Raw genomic sequence first — 7430 nt, forward strand, 5'->3', positions numbered from 1 at the left:
TTAGGAATTTACACTTGCTACTGGGGAGTTTTTTCTGTTGCATGCAGACATATAATTTTCTCTCCAGGTCACTCAGCATGTTGGTTCTCTCCTCTTACTTGTTTGTTGCCCTCTTGTTTTCAGCAGTGGCTGAAAGTTCACTCATAGCTGGATTTTTGCCAGAGATGCTTGATACAGAAACAGCTCAAAGAAATATGCTTATTTCAGAGTGTAACTGGTCAAAAAAAAACCCCCAACAAACAAAAAACCAAACCCCAAACCAAATAAAATCACCCAACTCCAAGACAAAAGGAAAAAAGAACCTGAAAAAGCTTTTGGAAATCTTAAATGAATCTTGACCTGGGCTCCAAGCAGCAGCAAAACATCACAGCTCTGAGACTGACAGATGCTTTACTACTCTGACAGCAGCGGTCTTAGTAGATTGGAGTTTGAGAACTGCTGCATTTACTGATTGCCTGGAAACTGAACTACTAAATACTTGAACACCTATGCAAAAGTCTTTCCTTGCTTCGTCTTGCTGTTCAGAGGAAAACTTAGGGATGGATCACAGATGAAAATCTGGATTAAATTGAATCTGAACTCTCATAAAATGTGTCTGGCTCTGTCAAAAGATGTGATTATTCAGACCTAGTTTTCAAACTTGGGAGCTGAGAGACCCCAAATTCTAACACAGTTACTCAGGCTCATCATCTGATCACCTCTGAGTAAGTACAAGTGGGTGTAAGGCAGGACATGCAGTGAGGTAGAGGATGGTGTTTCAGTGCCGACCACTGCACCTCATGAACCCTCAGCACCATCACTTGTAGCAATGTGGCACCAATCTCCAAAGCTTGTTTCAAATCGTGCAGTGAAAAATTATTGATACTTAGGCTGGATAATCTTTCACCTTGTTATGTCAGGCACAAATGACAGTTTGAAGTGAGTACTGCTGCTTCAGCTCAGCATCTGATGCGTTGGCTTACCTGATGCAGTGTTCTTAGGCAGTGATTAATGACAGCTCTTGAGTCAGAGCCTGTAACTGTGACTAGCATTAACAGGTAAACCTACAAACAATAAAGGAAAAAGCTCCTGAGGGAGGCAAAGGTACTGACTGGCACTCAGTCTGACTGTTTATATATTGGTCCCAATCAGACTGTTCAGAAGTCGTTACATTTCAACCAAAGCATCCTAAGGGTACAAATATAATTATTCATTAGAGTAAATGTTTATAGCCCAATCTGACCCTGCAGAAACTGGTGGCTAACTTCTCTGATTTAATCAGACCCAGGCTGACAACTCATATCGGAATGCTTCTTTTCTTCTATGGCAAAATCAAAACTGCCAGCAGTATACTTCTATGTAGAAACAAGGAGATGCAGAAATGCCTGCAATGTTAGCAAACCTGGTGGAAGCTCCCTGATTTACACTCAGGGATATACAAGTAAAAATACCCCAGATCATTAGGTTTTTAAGCACATGCCTATCTTTAAGCAAGTGCTTGAATATCATTGTCCTTCCCTGAACTTTAATGGGACTTTGGGCCTCTGTTCAAGGATAAATCTATATTTGTGCTCCTTGTACACCTGAGATGGGCTTGCTTATGAGTTTTTTGCTTTGCTGGATCAGGGTTTATAGCCCTGTAAGTTGATTTCTATCCTAATCTGTTTAAATATTTCAAACACATACACAAAAATAAACCTAATCTTCTGCCAATATTCCACCTCTCTGGTCTCATGACATCCAGGAACCAAACCACTGATCTTTCCAATGATCTGACTTACAAATCTAGTTTTAGAAGGCACCAGCAGCTAATCACTTTGCAGCTGGAATACCTACATTACTGCATCTCTGTTGCATGTGACTAGCTTGGAAAATGAAGTTAAACTTGTACAATAGAAGCAATTTAATACATGATTTAGAACTTAAACCATCTTACTACAAATTAATTTGCATGCCTACAACCCTTTACTTGTATGAGTAACCCTATGTGTTTTGATGAGGAAGGAATATTATGAGCCTGTTGACTGTAGAAATGATTGTTTCATAGATCCGTGATAATATTTACATGAAATGTAGCAGTTCCACTCATTGTTCAGGACAAAACAGTTTCTATGTTTTGTCTTTTCTTCCTTCATTATCCCTCTTGAATCTCACATTCCTGAAGAAAAGGAGAGCAGAGTCTAAGTTTGTATATCTCACCATGTTATGACAATCTGAATATAATATATAGGCTATTAATAATTGATTGCACTTAGCCTGATTATATGCCAAATCAAATCAGAGCTGAGATTTAGATAGGTCACTGCTGTAATAAGCCATTTCTGTTGACCCCTGACAAGACTTGAGCACCTTTTATGGCTGGTGGGAGAGATACTTAGTATATTATGGAACTGCATTTTGTGAGATACGTTCTCAGAAAACTTCAGGTTGGAAGGCACATCTGGAGATCTATATTCCAAGCTTCTGCTCAAAGCAGGACTAGCTTCAAAATCCGATCAAGTTGCTCCAAGCCTTGACAAGTTTTGAAAATCTCTAAGGGTGATGACTGAACAGCCCCTTTGGGCCCCTGTCTCAGTGATGCCCTACTGAGTCCCAGTGAGATGATTTTTTCCCTCTTCCCAATTAGTATTTCCCTTGTTGCAGCTTGTGACTGTTGCCTTTTGTTCTTTTGCTGTGCACCCCTGAGAAATGTCTATGTCTGTCTTCTCCAGTGGAATAAGGTAGTGGAAGGTTGTAGCTACATCCTGTCTTGGCCTTCTTGTCTCCAGCCTAAGCAAGGCAGTTGCCCCTGCCTCTCTTTGTACCTCAGATGCTGTGGTTCCCTTACTGCCTCAGCAACCCTTCCCTGGAGTCTCTCCAGGTTGAGAGCAGCTGTTGTTGTGTGAGGCCCAAACTCCAGCTGTGGGGCTGTTTGCTCAGCCCTCAGCCTGGCCTGGCACATGGGGCGCTGCTGACCCCAATGCACAACTTAATTTGCCTTTGTTGAACTTAATGACTCTCCTGCTATCTTGCTCCTCTGGTTTCTTGAGGTCCTTTCGAATGGAAATCCTGCTCTCTCCAGTGTTCCTCTCCTCCAGTTTGGGTGTCACTTGATGAGGTTGTGTTGTGTCTCAGCATCCAGGGCCATATGGCATAGCAGCAGGGTAACATATTGACTTAGTCAGAAAGTGATAATTTTCAGCTTATCTGGCAGGAATAGAATTCTTGATAATTGTTGACCAGAATTCATGGAATATTTTTGGCCACTAGACTAGACTGAGTGTACAATATACTTTGCAGTACATGTTATGCTAATTAAAATAGAGAGAGAGAAATTGTATTTTGATTATACATATCCAAATGAGTTTTTATCTAGTAATGGTGTTTCTGACGAACAACGTTGCATGGAAAAGAAATGGAAAATAGATAATCAGTCACATATCATTACATACATATATAGGAAGTGGCTGGAATTATCTGAGTAGAATAACAGTGCACTGCTCAATACCTGGGACTCAATACCTGACTCAATGCCTGACCCTGCCCACTCCAACCACCCTGATCTGTGTGGCTGCACCACATGCCTTCAGAAGGCACTATGAAGCTCTTGCTTGCTATGTGTTGTGCCTTATAATTGAGATGCCACCACTATATTTTGTGATGGCCAAGCTGAAGGAGAGATGTGATGTTTTGGAGAAGAAGTTACAGTGTTTTTAATTATTGAAAATGCAAAGCAGAAAGCTTCTCTCCGTGCACTAACCCACTCTGCTGCAATCATTTTCCTTTATTGACACTCCTGGTGAAGGGAAGAAGGCACTCTCCATTAGGAAGTACAGTCTAATGTGACAGTGTGCTTGGCTTTCTGTTACTGCAATATTTGCAGTATGCCACAATCTCTTTGCTGAGGCACTGCAAGAAAAAAGGTGTCTATCTCTTCCAACTTTTTTCTCTAACAAAAACAGGCTACACACTATAGAAACATCCAGCCCAGCCTCTTCCTGGTGATTAGGTTTACCAATAATAAAATAACAAAGAATATCCATGTTTCACATATTACTACTCCACTTAGGCCCAGCATTCTCCTTCATTACAAAACTGCTTCCACCACCCTTCTCCTTACGTGAGTGAGAAGCCAACTTGCCTCAATGAATCAAACAGTGAAAAGGGCAGAGAGGACTTTCTGTAGGAGACATCCAGATCTTCCCTAATGCAGGGCCTTCCATTGCATTGCCAAGTCACAAAGGGAACACTGCAGTTCAAGAGGGAATGTGGCTACAATATGCTACATTTCCCTAAGGTAGCAGGAGGAGCTTTTTGTGACATTTCAGATTTGTTGTTGGGAAAGGTCTCAACCTGTGAAATTGTAGCTAATCTGTCTACAAATTTGAAACCACATTCTCCCCAAGAACATTGATCTGTCTGCATCAGTTCCAATGGGCCTCTTTCTTAAGAGATTAAAGTCTTGGTGACTTCGCCGCAACCACTGTAAGTGAAGCTACAGCACAGTTTCTGCTCTAAGCCCTTATTTTCAATACTTATCTGAAAATCTGCAAAATGGAGGGCTGAAATCTAAACTAGTTGGCCTCTGCCTATGGATAAAAATATGTGTTTGAAAGTGCTTTATATTTTGATTGAGAAGACTAAAACAGTTTTATTTTTAAAATATTTTTTCTCCTGATCTTTTAGTTTAAACCGCCTTGCAGCCAAAGTGGGCAAGATTTGAAAGTCAATTGGTTTTGATTTGAATTATTAGCATCCGAATATCACAAACTGAGTAGGTACAATATGTTTTTTAGTTAAGTTCATTAAAAACTTCCAAGTATGGAAGGCCACTGTATCAGCTGAGCGCGGTGAACTTCTTAAATCCTCAGAATGGCTTTCCAGGTCATGAGTTTCAAATACTACAACAGAACTACAATCTGCAGAACAGATACTCAGTTTTATCAGCATATTCACATTCCCACTACATTGAGAATTGTGTTTTCCAAACCAGACACTGCAAGTCACATTATCAAGACATTGGTCATCATGTAAACAAATGGAGGAAGGAATATTAATGCTTTCAAAACCTACTCACATTTAGACTCAGACTATGCAGCTTGCTGGACATAACAGTTTGTTGTATAAGTGGGTCCCTGTAAAGCTTTTTAATTTAGCTTTTTAAAGGAAAATTAGAGTAGGACAGGATACTGCAAAGGCAGTAATAGGAACTTGCAGTGTTGAGCTCATCTTTCAGCTGAACTGCCTAAGGTAGGATATGAAGTCAGCAGATAAGCTGTCAACAGTCCTGAATTCACTTTCCATTAAAATGTGTTTTTTCTAGAGAGTGCTTAGTGAGATGTCTGATGTGCTGAACAACATGTCTTTAAATTAAAGCTTAAGGCTAATTGTAAAGGTACCTCTACTTACCAGGGAAAAAAATAAAAATCCCACTTGTATTTACCAAGGAAGTTTTCAGTCCCTCAGATAATGTGTCTAGGAGCACCATAAAGGTGTTCAGTGCTAGGTTTTACACTTCCAGTCTCAAGGCAAAAGTAATATACAATAAACACAGTCGCTAGGCTCAGAGCTTGAGTTAGAAGAGGGGAAAAGCAATTTTTGATGTAGTGCTAAACCTCCTAATGGTGTTGTTAAAAAACTAATTTTTCACTGCTCTTTTTATTTGCCAACAAATAGATGACTGCTAGGTGCTGTATATCTTACCTCAGTGTGGATGCTTACTGGGCAACAAGAAGTGTCTCAGTTTAACATTCCCTTCCTCCTAGTATATCATTGTGTTAACACAACTTTTATGTTTCACAAGTCTTTGTCTGCAAGGAGGGAACTTTCTACTTCTGTGAGACTCAGTGGGAATACTCAGACCTGCCTTTATGAAGTGTGATGACATTTGCTGACTTTGCCATGTCGAGTGACATATGAAGATTGGCCCCTGGCTTCAGGGGGGAAACAACTGTATAGCGCTTGTCTGTAGGGTTCAGAGACAATTCTCTGAAAATAAAGCAGTTGTCCCAATTTAAGCTCATTTCATTTCTTTCCAGAGAAGTTAAATACACTCATTCTGGTGACAGTGTCAAGTCATCCCTATATATTATTCTATTTGCTTCATCACGGCGTCTTTTCTCCAGGGAGCTCATTTGTATGCTCTTGCTTTAAGGTCATCCGACTCTTAGTTTGTGTCATGGATTTAAATTCGACTTATCTTTAGTATAAATTAAAATGTTACTGTCACCACCAGACTGAGCCGGGAAACCACAACTGTGGCTATTTAGAAGTCTATTTTAAATTCAGGAAAAAAGCCATATACCTAAATATTTTATGGCTAATCGCCATTTGGCTTCAGATCTAGATCTCAGTGTTCAGGATAATGCTTACTATTGCTATATGCCATTGCTTCTGTATTTGCTGATACTGTGCTTAGAAATTTATTTTTCCTCTTTTGAGGAAACGGCACCATCTAGAAGGGCAGTTTGGCCTCCGCTTGGGGTCAGGCATTTAAATCAGCATAAAGATAGTCTGCTGCATATATTTTGACTGATTTTTTCATGACAACTCTGCTTCTTCCCTTGCAGTGCTATAGGGAAATAAAAACTTGTAGTAGGCTGGTATAGTGATTGTCTGAACATATGTGTCCAGCTCTAAATTCCAGCATAATTTAAAATTTTTGCCACTGATATATGCACTTTCAGTGTGTGTGAAATGGTCTGGTTATCTACAGCAGAAATAATTTTCTAACGAGACTGCTACTAGTGTGGACTCATGGTCCAGACATCAAGTATGGGTCAATGTTGTTGCCTAGCCTCCAGACAATGATTTTCCTCTAGATCACCTTCTAAAACATCTACCAGGAAAGCTTATCTGAATGCCCAAAACAGCTTAAGCTCAAGCATGTCTGTGCAGACATTTCTGTCATAAACAGGCTGACCTGTGTGCAAATGCAGGCTAACACAGCCTGCTCTGGTTAGGCTCCAAAAATACCATGCTATCTGCAATTTGGGGGACTGTTTGGATGGCCCGACTCACAAAAAGCCTGGGTTTGGTCTCTCCCCAGAGAGCTCTGTTCTACACTTGCAGGTCCTCATTTCCCCCAGAGCCCAGCTGTACCTGTTACTCTGCCTCCTTCTGTCCCATAGCCCAAAGCCCTATCCCTCTGAGTCCTGTTCCTCTTCCCTGCAGCGTGTTTCCACTCTCTTGAACTCTCCCCCATCCCTCTCCGTGCTCTGCACCGCTGAGTTTGAAGGCAGCAAAGGCGGCCTCTCTTCCCTGCAAGCAGTGGGAGCCCCTTCTCCCTACACTGTTCGCCTCCCCGCCAGCTCCCGGAATGCCTGTGCCAGAGCCGCTGCTGGCCTGACTGGCCGGGCAGGCTGCTCACACGAGTGCAACAGAACCCACACGGGGTGCAGGTCCCCGCTCACGGGATGCAGGTCCCCGCTCACGGGATGCAGGTCCCGGCTCACGGGTGCAGGTCCCCGCTC

Source organism: Corvus kubaryi, unplaced genomic scaffold, assembly GCF_017639235.1.
Source record: "Corvus kubaryi isolate FWS band 111438036 unplaced genomic scaffold, C.kubaryi_AGA036_p1.0 37396, whole genome shotgun sequence".
Taxonomy (NCBI): Eukaryota; Metazoa; Chordata; class Aves; order Passeriformes; family Corvidae; genus Corvus; species Corvus kubaryi.